This window comes from Ictalurus furcatus, chromosome 14, assembly GCF_023375685.1.
Source record: "Ictalurus furcatus strain D&B chromosome 14, Billie_1.0, whole genome shotgun sequence".
NCBI lineage: Eukaryota > Metazoa > Chordata > Actinopteri > Siluriformes > Ictaluridae > Ictalurus > Ictalurus furcatus.
This window is the reverse complement of record NC_071268.1, coordinates 14,078,327-14,096,380: the sequence shown is the minus strand read 5'-3', so window position 1 is coordinate 14,096,380 and position 18,054 is coordinate 14,078,327. Positions and strand designations below refer to the sequence as shown.

Sequence of the window (18,054 nt, the reverse complement as noted above, 5' to 3'; positions counted from 1 at the left end):
GCTTCAGTACCACCAGTTCGCTGACCTGTTCTGTGTCCTGCTCCTCTGCCGTCAACCACCGGCGACAGAAGTCTTTCAGTAGGCAATGGGGCGGCCGACCTTGGGGAGCTGCAGCGACTGGATGCGTCAGGGGTGCTTCTCAGATGTCTGGCTGACGCAGTGCGGGACCGCCCTCTTGATGCTGGAATACTCCAGCTGTGTCTGTGGCAGCAGCTGCTGGGCTGCAAGCTTGACTTCCCCCAATAGCAGATGGAGGAGTTGCAGAGCCCATTCCTCCTCCGGCCATTCTCACACAGCTGCTGCATGCTCGAAGGAAGGCCTCTGAATGGTCTGTGGAGGCCATCTTGGTGATCCTCACAGGTGGCACGGTGGCAGGGGAAACAGCTGGAGATGTGGTGTGATGCAGAAGCTTCTGGAGTACCCGCTGGCTCTTTGCCTGCTCCTATGTGAGGGCTTTTAAGTGCAGCTGCTGCTCCGTGGTGCAGGTCAAGGAACGCTTGGTGTTGAGTTGCTGATGGATGGTGAGGGACTTCCATGGCGATGGCGGGTTAGGGTTATGGTTAAGTTAACCCTAACCCTAACCCACACACTCTCTCTCTCTATCTCTTGCCAGTTAAGGGAGTCACTGAAAGCACAACGTGACCCAAATAAGTAGACTGGTACTAATAAGACAAAGATGAGAATCATTGCACGTTACCTGCCGGTTCAACCCACCTCCTCTCCTCTCAACCAAGCCCCTGCTATAGCATAGGTGTTCAACTGGTCTGAGATCTGGTGACATATGTGGCCATAGGCGGAAGCAGGGATGTAGTCAAGCGCCGGTTTGCAAATGGATTTGTAAATGTAAATTGTACAAGGATAAAGAGCGGAGAAATGAGCACCTCAAGAGAGACAGAGGATATAAATCAGGATATAAATGTTCGTCATAGGATAACGGAACAGTCAGAATAACCCTGTACTGATAAACCACAACAGGAAAGTAAACTTTGGTAACACAACACCCTCATGTCCTCGTCCCTCTCATCAGGAGCAGACTCTGACTAGGCTGGGAAGTCAGTGTGACAGGCCAAACATAAACATTTACTAAGGCTGGAGAACTGTTACAGAACCAATAACTCTAAAAATCAAACAGCATGACACACTTTAATAAGGCAAATGGACATTTATGGGAGGCTACTTTTGCTGCCAGCTGGATCACCCCATAGGGTTGACGTGCTAAAAGGACACTTTTCAATAGAGGACAGAGTTACTCAATGTGCATGTCTGCACATGTTAGCACCACTAAATTTTCAACCCCGTACACAAATCTGTGTTGCTAGGTGGATCTATCCTAACATTGGGCATCCTGCTAACTGATAAGCTAACAAAACTTTTTTCTTTAGCATGCTGTCACTCTTATCTGATTAACACAGGAGTAAAGAAGTGTTGGCAAAACCCCAGGAATGAGTATGTGCAACTTGGCAATGGTGCCGAGATTATTTTTCTCAGCTATGAATGTTTTATATGTAGTTTCTTTAGAAAAGAGTATGATGGCTAGACAGTGCAGACATTTGAGATCCAGTACTGTGCAAAAGTCACATGCAAAGAAATTCTGTAAAGAAAAGATGCCTTAAAAAATAATGAAATTAAATGTTTCTACATTTAAAAAAAAATACTATGAAAAGCAGTAAACAGTAATAAATGAAACAAAGGCAATATTTATTGTGATGACCCTTTTCTTTAAAAAATCAATAGTCTCAGGTACAATTAATGCAGTTTTATAAGTAAATTAGATAGTGAATTTTATTGAGCATTTTGCAGAACCAGACACGGTTCTTCTGGAGACTTTGACTGTCACACTTGCTTCTTATTTCTGCAGCAAAATCCAGCAGCCTTCATTGTGTTTCTTGTATGAAAAGTGTCTCTTATGTAATATACTGATTTCTTTACTGACATACAAACATTTTTCTGTAACATTTAATTTTGTGCTGCAAAACTAGTGTTAGGAAATGTAAAATGTTTTTGTACTGACTAAATGATGTAGTAGTCATAACATAAAAATCTATAACAGTTTGTACTAAAAAAAAATAGGGTGCCTAAGACTTCTGCACAGTACTGTATTTGTAGATCAGTAGCTGTTAGAGAGCACTATTTTATGTGGAATAAAAATGAGGCCTTACCACACAGGTGAATGACAAGCTGGCTCGGTTTCCCATAGCAACCATATCCTTGTCATTCTCCTAAATATGGGTGGAATACCCTGACCCTCCAGAGACTCCAATCTCCCTCCAAATAAGGAGAGTATTGTTCTCATATCTGTATTTCTTCTCTCTATTTCTTGCTCTATCTCTCACCTCTTCTTTTTCCCACACTCTAATTCTGCATCTGCGTTACCGGTGTCCCCCAACTTTTTGCTGAAACGGAACAACTGTGAGTGAGCCAACTCACACTAGGGAAGGTCAGTTAACACCTACCATATCTTCCTGACCCTCACACCTGTTGCAGACTCAAGTGGATTAATGCACAAGGACTAAAGCAACCCACTGCTGACCGTTCCACTCAAGGCCCAACCACAAACGTCCACATACAGAGTGAGGGTCAGCAGTGCTGTTTGTATGGAACAAGAGAACACAAAAGAAAATAACAGTGCCTCCTTTTTCAAAATATATAGTTTCCTGTATTTTCCTCAGAGATTGTAAAACCTGGCTCGAGTATGAATATTTACAGTTAAACTCAAAATTCAGTGGGGGCGAAATGAATGGAAAATTTGAGAGGACGACACACATCTTCAGTCCAAATACCTCCAAAGTGAACTTCTTTAGTCAGGAGGCAGGGGCTTTGGGGCAGGTTTGACCAAAATGAAAGACAGATTTACTTCCTGACCTTATAATAAACCGACATGGCTCACTGCTGCAAACATGAACTTATAAAATGCTGTCAAATTTCAAATACTGCTACATTTCTCTCATCGGCCATAAAGGGATTCCGTTACAGCAAACAGAATAGCCCTGGCCAAAAGGTTAATATTTCTTTAATAATTTCTCATGAATTGCAAACTGATTAAACAAAAAAAGTATTCACTCTAACACTTTAATCACTTTATAATGCCTGTGAAATCTGGCCAACAGCAGGTAACATTAAATGGACCAAGTGTTGACTGAAAGTAGAAAAAGACTGTAGGACCATGAAAACTGAGAGCTAAACAATTCAGGCACAGACAATCTATAGCCAGCAGAGCCAGAAAGAGAAGACAAACTGCAGAGGCTCGTTAATAAAGAAAGAAAGAAAGAAAGAAAGAAAAAACTTCCTGTGCTACATCCCAGGTGCATGAGGCCCAAGTACTTCTCCAACACACTGTATAGGAAATTATGTTCATTTGATTGGTGACAGAGATGATGAAACAACACGAGAAGTTAGTCAAGCCATCTGCCTGTCTATTGTGTCTGAGGAGCAATCATCTATAAGAGGTTATAAGAAGTCAATGATCCAGTATTACTCACTGGGGCCTTTCAAATAAATGCATTACTCATGGTCTTATAAAATAAACACAGTAATTCAGTCTCAAAAAATGAAATGCAGATTTAAACATCTGAATATCTGATCCATATGAATAACTCTATCCAAGATTTTGTTTCCATTGTGCAAAAATATTAGAGGAATTCAATTGGATTATTGTTTTGGCTCTGCTTTACAGTGGAGCCGTTACAGTTTTTCATGAATGCTTATACACTGGCATACAATCCTCAATAACCAAAGCTCACTTGTCTTTTGGCTAAGCCATCTATAAAGCCGAAGCACATTTTACTAGAGTTCACTCTCATTACAAACAAAACACTTCCTTGACGTTTAAGCAAGCATTGTCATGATCAAATGTCCTGACATTTGGGAATACATGGAAAATTTTACTGACCAAATCAGTATAAGTATTTAAGAGCTTTTTATACACTTGTAGCTATTAAATAAAATCAATCAATAAATAAAAAGTCCAATTTCATACATTATTGTGCAAATAGAGCTACCGTAGATACACATGAATAAAATGACAATGAAAGTTGGTAACTGCTGTATAATGGAGAATGTTGGAGCAAAGAGAAAATGGGGAAGATGAAAGGTGTATAGAATGTGCTAGAGATGGAAGTGTAGCAGATGAGGATGAGATGGAGGAAGACGCTTTAACAAAGAGACAAACAGGCTCAAATGAATTCACTAGTCGAGCGTTTTTAAATCCTGAAACTTCGGGTTTATTTTACACTTCTATACTTTAATCTACTCATTAATTCATTTGTTCACTCATTTATTCATTAATTTTAAATCAAAACACGCTATATATTGCGTGTTCATAGGTTTCACTTCCCCTTCTGAATAGTAAATATTAGGGCTGCAACTAATGATTATTTAGATAATCGATTAGTTGGATTAAAAGGCCAATTTTTATTTTCTACATTTTTTCGAAACAACTTTATTTCACATTCGGGCCAATGGTGTCCTTCAAACATTGTACAAATTGAAGGCCATGAAAAAGGTATTAAATGTATCTATGTGGGCTATGCTATACATTGTGCAAAGGATTTTTTATATATATATATTAACATTATATATTGAAAAAAAAATCTGATTGTCCACAAGCTTTAAAGCAGAAATTAAATCACTATATTAAAAATGCTAAAACAGAAAGACAAAAGCACAAACTAAGTGTTAACTGGTAAGAGGTTGAATGTTCTGCAGTAACACACATTCACTCATCTGAACACAGTAACATGTTCTTTTATTCTGTAAATGTATGACACTTCTTACATTTATATACAATTACATGTTCTAACCCCATTACAGTTACTGCTCTCATAAACTCAATTACTTTTGTTTCTAAATATCACTAAATATAACATAAAACTACATATTTAATCAAAATGAATATTTTAGTTAGAGTTATTGCGCTTCCTTTCTATTGGGCTGTTTGATTGACATGCATGCGTGGGCTTGCGCTTGTTCAGTGAAGTTTAATGGAGACTCGCTCGCTGTCAGGACGAGCTTTAACATAAAATGGAAACACTGGCATGAATTTCTAACATTCCAGATAAGGATATAAACATAAAAATGTCATTTCTGTGCTAAAGAAAACATGTCTGGAACACATTAAACAGCACACGCATCTGTCGCAGCGTCTGACACGACAAGCCATTTTAATACACTTACGAGTTTGTTTGAAACACTTAATATAAAACACTCATGTTTTGGACGACCTGGATCGTGCACTTGTTCTGCAGCAGCTCACTCTGTAACCTCTGCTGTTTTTCAGATGTGTTTTATTCATAGAAATGCGTTTTTCACCATTGTGAAGGGACGTCACTGACAGGGTTATCCACAGTGACATCATAGACCCGACTAATCCATACTGAAATTCGTTGTCGATTACTTTAATTACTGATTTTATCGATTAGTTGTTGCAGTCCTATTAAATACACAAATAAACACATAACTAAATAGTTTTTACATCTTTCTCAAGTTGCTGTATACAACAAAGACAATGGCACAGACAACTGTATCCTTGGCTGATCAGTGCAATGTGAAAAACAAAGTCTGTTGTAAAAAGTCATAGGAAAAGAGGAAATATCCACCACCATTCAAGAACCCAGCTTGTGGAAAAACTAAAAATGCTTTAACACCAAATAGCAACTTGCGGTGAAATCATTAGCATCGTTTATGTTGTGCCACTGTAGTGACATGATCAAACACTTCTGTTCAATGGTGTTCTACTTGGTCTCCACTATGGATAGTTTCCTATTGATATACAGCACCAGGTACTTCACCCCTAATACCTTTGACAAAATGGCCCCAGAACTCTGTCCGACATGTCAAACTGCAGGACACAGGAAGAGAAAAGTCAGGAAAAGTCAGTAGAGGACTGCTAACAGAAAACCACTTGGTTAAAAGCCTGGTATCAGTGCTCCATTAATTGGACAGGATCGGACACCCAATTTATATTGAAATCACTCAAGCAGGCTTGTGATGTCCAAATTATCAAACACAACCCAACAATAGTAGTCAGCCAGTCCTCAACCATCTCACCTCTTTTTTTTTCTTGCAGTCTTATCAAATTATGGAAGTACCAGACCATGACCCAAGTGGAAGCCTATATATCTTACTTCCACCATCTAACTGCACCTTTTAGAGTTTGCCAAGAGTCCCACCTCTCAAGGATCTCATGACAATTCTGAGACATTGTATGTGCAGCAGATAGCAGCAGCATACATGCTGTGGCAGAGAATTTTGGTGTCCTCACGAAGACTGTGAGGAGGTGGACTCAGGAGGCCAGTGAGGCCCCGCAGGACTGATTTGAAACTACAGATTGGGATGTGCTATGCAAGCCACATGGGGATGATATAAATAACATTACTGACTGAATCATAGACTACATGAATTTCCGTGAGGATACTTTACCTCCATCCCAATAACAGTTTTCCAAATAATAAGCCTTGGATCACCAGTAACCTGAAGTATCTGCTGAAGAAAAAGAATTGAGCCTTCAGGTCTGGTGACAAGGATGGTCACAGCCCCCCAAATCCAACCTCCACAGGGATGATCACACACATGACTGTGACGATCAGCTAGGTTAAGCCCAAAGTACACTGCACTTTTTACGTGTGTGCTAGGAACAGCATACAGTACGCGTGACACAAATGTAATCATCAGCAGTGTACACGCATGCTGTATGCGTGTCACCAGAAAAATGGAAGTAACACAGACCTTCTCTTTCTCTTTTTTTCAATTTCTTATTCCTCTAGTAATAAGTGAAGCAGCATGCCTTTCTCCTCCATTGTTCTTTGTGTTGTTGTGATTCTTATTCGTTGTTGTCCTTCAATGTCCTTGTAGGCCAGGAGGGGTAGTGCGTATGACTGTGTTGAAAGGCTATGCGTACAACTGTGCGGATACGCTAGCGTACATGTAAAAAAAAAAACGAACTACACTTTGGGCTTTATGAGACAGTTGGAGAAACTTCACCAAGGCAAGGCTGCCTGGTTGTACAGTCAATTGTTGGCTTTTTTGACAAGCAAACATTTGATCATCTTTGAACAGTGCCTATTAATAAAGCTGATATACCTTCCACAAAGAAAATGAGCTTTTTCAATCATTTATTCAGCAGAAATAGCAATAGATGTAGAAAAATTAAGTACACCCTTGACCTCAGAAGCTAGTATAGCCCGGTTTAGCAGAAATAACTTGGAACTTTATGCTGGAATTTTTGATCACTCTTCTATGCAATATTCTTTCAGTTGCAAGATGTTTGAGGGTTTTCTTGCATTTACTGGCCATTTCAAATCCTCCAACAACATTTCAATGGGATTTAAATCCGGGCTTTAACTGGGCCATTCCATAACCCGCCATTTCTTCTTTTGTCATTCCTTGGTGGATTTGCTAGTGTGCTTTCAGTTCAATTTCAACTTTCGGACAGATGGCCTCACATTATCTTCAAGCACTCTCTGATATGATGAAGAATTCATAGTTGAATCAATCAATGCAAGCTGTCTAGTCCCTGAGGCAGCAAAGCAACCACAAACCATAACACTTGCACCACCGTGCTTCACAGTTGGTATGAGGTGCTTCTCCTGAAAAGCTGTCTTTGGTCTGCACCAAACATGTCTGCTGTTACTGTGTCCAAACAACTCTATCTTTGCTTCGTCTGTCCAGAGCACATAATTCCAAAAGGCCTGGTCTTTGCCTATAGGCTCACTGACAAACTGTAGTATTGCAAAGGCTTTTTCCTGGCATGCCTCCCATGCAGGTCAAATTTGTGCAATGTCTTTCTGATTGTAGAAGCATGCACTTTGACACCAACAGTTGCAAAACATACTAGCAGGTTCTGTGATGAAATTTGAGGTTCTTGAAGACTTCTTTTTGCATCAGATGGTCTGCTCTTGGGCTGAAATTATGGATGGCCAGTCCTGGACAATTTGGCAGTCGTTTGAAATCTGGACAAAGCTAACTTCTTAGGAAGCATAGAGAGACAGTGTCTTGTGGCCCACCCTCCTCACCTCCAAACTATTCCTGTGATGGAAAACATCAAACACTTCACCCACATTGAGTGCTGCACACATCACATACATTTTCTTTCCATTGCAGAACCCATCCACAAGTGTGTCCCTTTATAACCCTTAAAAGTTGGCCTATTCAACCAACCAGAATCCACCAAGGCCTGCTGTTCCAGGCATCCGGACCAGTTCTCCAGCGTCCATTATTATCGCCTGGTGGCTGACCTCACTCAGCATCAGTGAGTCCAGAACTGAACAGAATGGCATTATTCAGGCTGTCATACTCCAGTCCAATGGCAGATGCAATTTGGGATTCCCTTGAGAGCAAAGAAACAGCCAAACTGCCCACACTCTCTCAGGCTACCTCCCTTGCAGCCAGGTAGAGAACGCCATGCAAGATTCCCTGCTTATTAATTGAAGTCAACTTTGTAAAGGTTATATGCGGTGCAGCTGGAGTGCCAGAGGATAGCACCAAGTTCCATGGCACCTCTCAACGTACTCATTCTCCAGCTGATATTCCAGTCAGAGGTCAAGGAGCAACTGATCTGTCTGGTGAAGACATTCTGGTGTAGTGAGGACTCCATGGCATCACTGTAACACTTTGGCTGTCTTGGTTGGAAATGAGAACACAGGAAGCAGGCATTTAAATGGCAGCACAGTTAGTGTCGCACACAATAAATGTAAACATTTACAGAAGTCACTTTTGGCCAACAACATACAGGTAGACTCAATCATACACCTTCCATCACCAAACTAAAATAATTCTTCAGTTGGATTAAGGTAGGGAAATAGGATGGAATGTATATTATTTGGATGTGTTGATGGGTGGTGAACTATTCTTGGAAGCAGTGGTGGAAGTTGACGTTATCCCCTAAAACAATATAGGTAGTGTAGTCTGGAGCCCTATGATGTCTCTCTGTGAGTGGGAAGAAAACGTAATACATTTGAAGAATTCTATAAGGAGTACTGTGTTGTACAAGCCAGTGGTGACATGGTGATGCACAATCCCTTACAGACTAACAGTAGCACATGTGGTTATGGTCCTCTCTCTATGGACCTCCAGCACTGCTCTTTATTCTATTATATATATATATATATATATATATATATATATATATATATATATATATATATATATATATATATATATATATAATATCTTTCTGTAATCCGACAGGAAAAAACGTGTGTTCCGATCATATCATAGAAAGATAGCTAAAGATAAAGCCATGATTTAATCATTCAAAGTGGCTATAATTGCTGCCTAGTTACCACAAACCCACTATAAATAATAATAATAGCTCTTATTTGCTGAAAATGATTTCTTTGTATTCCTTACAAATATGAAAATGTCTCAACTTATAAGACATTTAAGAACTTTTTTTAAATTAGCTTATCTGTTTCTCCTAAATGGTCTGAAATAATGTTTATTAATATTTCACAGATAATGAGAAAAAAGACATGTTCTGGAAATCAGTATCTAGGGACTAATTGGTAAAGCAGGGCCAAAGGATGAACAATTAATATGAAACATGATTAAATGCCAGTGGAATTCAAAATGAGTAAACCAAAGAAACACTAAACATTATCAGCTTGAAGATTATGAATAAATAACAGAGTTCACACTTGTAAAATACATCCAATCTGCTAAATACACGTTGAGATATTTCAAACATGCTTATGGCCTCCCCCCTAGTGGCTGAACAAGATATTACCAACCAAAACTGTCTGAAATTCTCAAGTAGTCAAGTAGCGATAAATGTAGTAAGGCATGAGTCTTGAAGCCTCTACACATATGAAGATGAAATAGTGATAATTGTTCTGATCACAGAAACAAAACACCCACTCCTCTCAGCTTGGGGCAAATCATTCATAACATGCCACACGTTAAATCCGCCCTGACAAAAAGAATAGAAACATTATAATAGCTATTTTTTTTGTTGTTGTTTTGGAGTATGTTCAAGTAAATCTCTTCCAAATAAAACATCACTATCAGTTTACCTCGGTTGGAGTACCTTTGCTCTGTCTTTTGTCTGAGGAGACTGGTGTGTGTGTATAGTATACAGTATACTATATATATATGTGTGTGTGTGTGTGTGTGTGTGTGTGTGTATACAGTATATATATATATATATATATATTTATATATATAAAAGCATGTAACGCTGTCGGTGTATATATATATCTGTTCTGACTCAAACTCACCAAGTGTCACATTGTATCAGAGAGCTGACACTGAAGGGAGGCAAGAGGAGTCTCGCAGCATGGGAAACTGATGCTGAACAGTGATAGCTGTGCACACACTGATTATGCTATATCTAAGGGGATTCATTGATGAAGGCAAAGTTATAATGCGGCATATAGGGCGGCTGCTGCTCAGGTGGTAGAGTGGGTTGTCCACTAATCATAGGATTGGCGGTTCGATTCCCAGCCCACATGACTCCACATGCCGAACCCCAAGTTGCTCCTGATGGCAAGCTAGTGCCTAGCATGACAGGTCTGCTACCACTGGGTATGTGTGTGTGTAAGAATGAGAAACAGTGTAAAGTGATTTGTAGAACTGCTAAAAAAAAAAGCGCTACATAAGTGCAGACCAAATGCATCCATGTTACTGAGGTACTCTGCTGATAGCTGGGCATCTCTGAAAATACACTCCGACACAACATGCATTTTTCTTCCTCCACACAGCTACGGAGACATTCCTCAAAATGTCAGACAGTCCTCACAATGTCCAGTGTCAGAATAGCTTAATCTAAACCTTCTCATGAGCTTATCCTCTGTTTGTACCTAACAAAGCTAAACAAACATCCATTAGAGTTTGAGAGGGAACATGTTTTATAATTGGATGGCTGCTCACTAGGAACAACCTGGGGCGACAGTCGTCTTATGCATTGCATAAGTGACTTCTTACAGTAACACCTAACATGTCAAGATCATGTGTGTTTTAAGAAATGTTCAGAGAGCAAGACAGCATTTAGTTGCAAATCTGTACAACAGGATTGCTTTGCAAGTTGTACCGAAACTATAAATCTGTGATTTAACAAATAACCATTAGCAAGATACATTAACGGATACAAGAAGTTTCTCTGCTTGTTGAGGACTCTGGTGGACTCCAAGACAGAATGGTTGGCATCAGCAATTTTTTGGTACATGCTCACATGTTGTTTGTTACAATGCGACATACAACTTCACCATTAGTGCACCAGAACTGCCTTGTGCTATTTCTGCTTAACATGCACCACCTGCTTTCCCTGTAAACACCAGTTAATTACATTTTTTAGTAACTAGGCTAACCATAACCAGGCACAGGCCTACTTGTTGCCCAATGAAAAAACAGAATTAATCCCAAATGATCTGCATTATACTGTAGCTCACAGTAAAAATTGGAGGGAAAAAAAAACAATACCTGTCAAACTTGTCCACAACCTATGCGTCTGCCAGCCCCTTCTAAGTGAAGAACGGCTTTTCTTGAGGAGGATTTACCCGAAATCAGTGAAGATGGATGAAGTGCACCAGAGGAACATCCAGATTGTATCCAACCATACGGATACGATTGAACATTTGTGAAAGCTACAAATTGTTTATGTATTGGAGAGTTTGTGTCCAAGATGTTGAAAGAAATTTTTTTTGTGTATGTTTCCAAAGCAAACCAGCCATATGACTGTCGTGTGAATCCACAATTCTTTTGATCAGATTTTTCTGTGGTCAGATTTTTTTCTAAGGGTCAGAACAGATCTTTACCTCCCTGATATTAATTACCATGACCATAATCTGTCATGCTGAACTAGAATAAGACCGATGCACAATCGTAGAAATGTGGTGACTGAATATAGATGCATTTTGAAGCAAATCAAAACAGAATGGTGAGCTTCGGGGGTCATTTGTTGAACTCTCCACTGTCTCATGATGATTCATCCACGATCCATTGTTTTCATGGAGCAGAACGAATGCAGGACATTCGTTTGCTCAAATGCATTCATTTGTAACTACAAGCACTATCGTGGCAAAGACTTGTTGCATTCAACACAACCATGTGTAACAAACATTTTACCTCATTGTACAACTATTACATCACTGTGAGCACAGGCATAACAAATAAGAAAAAGTCTAACCTTAATTACAATCACCTTAGGTCAGCACAAAAAGCTATTACTCATACTGCTGTAGCTTGTTTGTAGTCTTAAATGGATTTGACTGTGTGTGTAAACACTGCCTGGTGTGAACTATACACATTCACAGATTCACACTATCAATGCGGTTCATTTCCAGAATAAATCCTGATCAAAAAGAAATGCCAGAATTTTGTCAGGATTTCTATCTCCTCCCCCAAACTGCAACAACACACAAACAAAAACATCCAGACATGCTCCCTTCCCCTGCTACAGAGGCTGTCAATCAACACGTCCACATAGCCCTAATTTGTGCAGTCTAGACTGAAAAGGGGCTAAATTACCAACCAGAAGCACTAACAGTGTAAAACAAAGCTCTCGATAACCACATAAGAACAACCACCATTTAGTGTCATAAATCACTCATAAACACCACCCTAACAAATGTGTTAACAGATTTAATATAGCCCTTTTTCAAGGTACAGTAAGTTAGTCGTCCATGAGCTGCATGAGAGCAGGGGAATTTTCTGTACTGTAATTACTTTCCATTTTGTTTTGGGATCACACTGTAGACATTTTCAAAGGTCAGATGCTTCATACAAAGTCCTTATTGCCAGCCTATGTTTTCATCACTTAATCTATTCCTTTGTTGTTGTTAATATGGCACAAGTTGTAATATCAATATCAATATCAATAAGTTGTAAAAGTCATACTTGATCTTCTAACATCACAGTGCATCTCAATTTATTTTAGGTACAAACTGATTAATATTCAGCTGGGGCCTGATTGAAAGTAAAGCTAAATACTAACTTTGGTATTTATATGAAAATGAACAATAGATATACTGTGGGATTACTGTGGGATTAGTATGTTTAGATTTGAGGAAGAATGAACGATTCCTCAGTGGTTAGACCTGACTAGTTCATTCTAAACAGAACATACTCCTTCTCTGATGTGGATTGATGGGATCTGACCTGTCTGGGATCATAGAGAGGAAGTACAAATGTTATTGTTATGAACTCTGGGTGGTCTACCCATTTGGCAGGCATGCGCACACGGGCGCGCACACACACACACACACACACACACACACACACACACACACACACAGAGAGCTATACTTCTGAGGTATTTCCATTGACTTCTGTATTAACGTAGGTAACAATGCTACCCCTATGTATAGTCTTATCCTCAGTATCCAAAATCTCTCTTTAACTTTTAAAATAAACGTTGAAATAAAAAAGCTTTTCCTCATAGAAACCAGCCAAGCTTCCAAACTGTCACCTGTAAGTATTACTAGGGAACATTTGGTCCCCCAACACACACACACACACACACACACACAAAGACACAAATAAAACGTTCACAAAACTGCTTTAAAACAACTCTGAGAACAGCACGCTATTAAAAATAAAAGCATAAATCAAAAAGAGAGCACAACAGCTTGAAAAGCTTGCAGATGTTCAAGTGCGTTCATGAATGAACTAAAACACAAGAATAAACAAGTCTATAAACCCTTTGATAGCCACTGCCTCAAATAATAACAACATAGTGTCAGAAACACGTCAGTGGTCTAACATATGCATAGCCAAACAAAACGGCACTGGGAATAACTGCACACACTGTGAAATGCATGTACCTGGATTTGTGTTTGTAAGGGCATGTGTGTGTCTAAGACCTAATGCTGGCACATTGCCACATGGCTCCAGTAGACAGAAAGCAGACCTGTCCAAGTTGCAGGAATGCACAACTCCACCCAAGATAAGCAGGTGGAGCTGAAAGCAACTCAAAAACTGAGCATCTGAGGAAAACATGCGGTAGCCAGAGAGAAAGGACACCGGCTGAATTGAGTTCATGCTCAGTTCAGCTGCCACTCAAAGCCATTGATAAAGTTCACAACGTTCACCGGTGCCAAAATGGTGACAGACAGTCTCCTTGTTGGTGATGCTTGGTTGCATTTCAGACATTTTCTAATGCCTCCAGTTTCGGCTTTGTCACACAAGGCTTTGTTCGGTTTTAATTCCATAATACACTCTGGAACAAATCACTGAAATGCATTCACAAGGAGCAACATAGCAATAACCAGTCCGTACATGATTCGCCGAGTTTTTTTGTGATTGTCCCGGCCAAAAATGCTTTTTCAAAATTTGATTTGAATTAGCGAAATTGCTATTGCACAAAATTGTTTTGCACAGCCTTTCGCAGTGATGTTGGTAAATGAGACCTTTTAAGTGTACTCATGTTTGACGCACGTGAATCGAAGAGGGTTTTGGCCCAAATCTGCCCAAATTTTGAAAAATTCCAAGCTCCTCTGAATATGGTGGAGTTTGCTTGATTTTGGGTTAATGTCTGTGATCGCAAAATTGCTAAATCCTGGAGGAACGGAATAACAAATATTAAGTAATTAAGTAGTCAACCAATATACCAAAAAATGGAGTATGAGGGGGCATGTATTTGTGTGTGTGTGCATGTGTGTGTATGTGCTGTGGGAACGTTTCTTGCTCCTGGATACACTAACTTGCCTCATTAATCACTGTATGTTTTAGGTAATGATGCATTTCGGAGGACACATGAAGGAGCATTTACCACATTAGAGGCTGTTCACAATATGCTCAAGAGTAGAGTTCAGCTTGAATGGCTTTGGCTTCTCTGCTATTGTGTTGTGACCAGTTACCTCAGCTCTCAGCTGCAGCAGCCAGTGCAGCTCTTAATCAAGAACATGTTAACTCTATACGGTTGAAATTAGATTGTTTTCAATAGCCTTAATCCTGTATTTTCAAATAGTGTGATAGTTGTGTGATTGAGCATTGTCTTCATTTCAGACAACATCATGATACATCACTTGCTGGTGATTTCCAGTAGATAGAAACAGATCCAAATTGGATAAAGGCTTAGTTATTGGCCCTAGACTAGCTGCAATGAGCTTAGGGAATAAACATGAGCTAGACTGGGTGGGTGTGCTGTAGTCCAGAAAAAGTGAAAGCTTCTCACGCAAAGCAGGAAGACTTGTGACAAATAAATTCCATCAGTCAGTGGTTGAGCCTGTATCATTTCATGATAAGTTCTCCTACCGGGAGAGAAATTACTCTGCAAAACTGTACCCAGATGTCTCTTCTTTTCCCACTGGCTCTTCTGTCCCTTTTGTCATGCATTTATTGCTGTGATTTGTCCAGAAATCCTGCTCTTCTCAGCCCAAAATCTGATGGATAGCACTGTTGGTGGCCTATCATCACAATGAAGTCATGACACATGGATGGAATCACTTGCACTCCCTTCATCCTGGGCCTGAGACCAGCATTCATCCTCTGTGAGCCAACTTCAACCCTATCCTCAGGAAAGAAAGCAGAGAGCATAGCAGCCCAGCCAAAGGTGTATACACACACAAGTAAACCATAGAGCAGCTGCTGATGAGATGAGCCAGTGTCAGAGAGCTGTCAAGTACTGTTAAGAAACATGTGCAATAAGCAGGGATCTATAGTGAAGTGGTATGATCACAGAAACACCTAAAAGTAGACTAATGTCAGGTTGAGAGTAAGAAATAGTGCCACTACTTGCCTTTCATCAAATTCTGCCCAACCTGTGCAATAATTGTTCAGTGCAATAATTATTCATTTTGTCGTGTTTTTATTTGTAAGGAGGCCAGGGACAGCATGTCTCCATCCTGGTATTGATAAAACCATGCTTGCATTATAATGTCAAATCATCAGGGAATAGTACTTGCACCATACTGGTGCATGGTCCTGCAAAATGGCCTCACATTTAATTTACATTTACATTTATTCATTTAGAGGACGCTTTTATCCAAGGCGACTTACAAATGAGGATTTCTTGGTCAAAATACACCACTAGACTCCCAGAAAATAGCTGCTTTTTTCTGGGCCAACATGTGTTTTAGTCAATTTTGGTGCTCAAACTGGTAGAAACAAATCTATAAAGAGACAGACTATTTTTTTTAACCTGTTTAAGGGTCCAGGTCCTTATATACAATTCTGTGAAGTTCTCAATGCACAATGTTTGTTGAGACTACACTACAGTGATGCTTATTCAGTGAGGTAATTGCAGTAGTATTCTGACTTGCTGACAGGGAGCATAAATATCCAGAGATTTCTTTGGGGACAGTAGTGGTCCATCAGACATTCTGATCCTGTCTCTATACAGTGTAAGAGGTGAAGTGTGTGCCACCTTCAATATGTGCTCATTACGTATATCAGTCAATTTTAAGCTATAATTTTTCTGTGTTCTGCATATGTTGTTTTGCTCTGTAAGATTTTTTCCCCTGGTTTTGTATCCAATAAACAAGTAAATCAGAAACTTTCGGAACTATGGAATCTACAGACAAATAACCAATTGACACATATACTGTCGATATTCAACATCACCTGATTCACCTTTTAGTGCAGTGGGAAGCATTGTTCCCTCACAAATTAAGGGTCCTAGATTCGATCTTGAGTCTGTGTGGAGTTGTGCTTGGAGTTGTTCTCCCCATATCAGTATGGGGGAGGTTTCCTCACACAATCCAAAAATGTGCTGGTAGATGGATTGGGTACTCTAAATTGCCCCTAGGTGTGAATGAGTGTGTGAATGAGTGTGTGAATGTATGTGTGCATGTAACCATGTAATACCTATCCAGAGTGTAACCCAGTGTAATGAATCCACCATGACTCTGACAAGGATAACATGGTTACTGAAAATGAATGAATGAATGGATGGATGAATGAACGAATCGATGTATGATTGAATGAATAGATACATGAATGAATGGATGGACAGATACATGGATGAATGAATGGATACATGAATGAAAGAATGAACGAATGGATGGATGACTGAATGAGTAGATACATGAATGAATGGATGGATGGATACATGGATGAGTGAATGGATGGATGAATGAATGAGTGGATGGATACATGAATGAGTGGATGGATACATCAGCGAATGAATGAACGAACGAATGAATGAATGAAAACATGAATGAATGAATGGATGGATGAATGAATAACACCTTTCTAACTTAAATTGGCATTTTAAAATTACAGCAATGTGGTTAAATGTCAGTGCTTTTCACTGGGTCTTTCGAGAATGGAGTATACCCTGCCTTATTCAAACTGTGCCACTGGTTAAATTCTCAACATGTTTGTGTAAGACAAGGTACTGAGAAATGCTTGCCATTGTGTCTTATCCTGAAAGTGAAGTGCTGGAATTGAGCAAATATCTTTGGAGCGCAAAAGTCTCCCTAATCCCCCACTGCAACTTACTGAGCAAATAATGAAATGCTACCCACTTCACCTCTGACAAACCATACAGACAGGAGTAAAACGGCCACTAATTTCCCCAGTTAAAGTTAATGTATGCTCCTTGTCAAAACGTTGGAGCATATTGTGGATCTTATGAAACTACAGAGGTCTACACATTTGTCTCAATTTAGTAATCTGAGAGTTCACCCACAATTGGCTACCAGTTTCTAAAATATCAATTCGAGTCCCATTATTTTTTCCTGATAACCTAGACCACCCTTTTACTGCCCATGTCCACAGATGCTGTTTTGCATACTCATTTCACAGGTCCTTGCAACCTCTTTGAAACATATTATTAAACACCATACAGAAATCAGAGAAATGGGTGATAAAATGCTTCAGTATGGCTGCATTGATTTAATTATTTTATTACATCACATTTTAAAGTTCCATAGTTTCATGTTTGTACATGTAATTCCACAACAATAAATACACTTAAGTCCAAAGTTTGGGGAATCCTGCAAGTCAGTAATCAATGCTGAGATCTGAATGTAATTTCATTACCAGCTCATTAAGCCCTAAACTGATAAAATTCTCAGACAATGAAGACAGTTGATAGCTGATGGCTGATTATTTGCTACTACTGTACTGGACAATGAATTAGAGCAATGTCAAAACACTGTTACCTGCATTTAAATAATA

At 39.5% G+C, this 18,054-nt stretch overlaps 1 protein-coding gene across 7 annotated transcripts in view; it reads right to left on the bottom strand.

Moving 5' to 3' along the window:
- The window catches only part of LOC128617695 (uncharacterized), a 226,551-nt gene that overhangs the window by 190,142 nt on the left and 18,355 nt on the right, over positions 1-18,054 (bottom strand). The window lies entirely within an intron of this gene.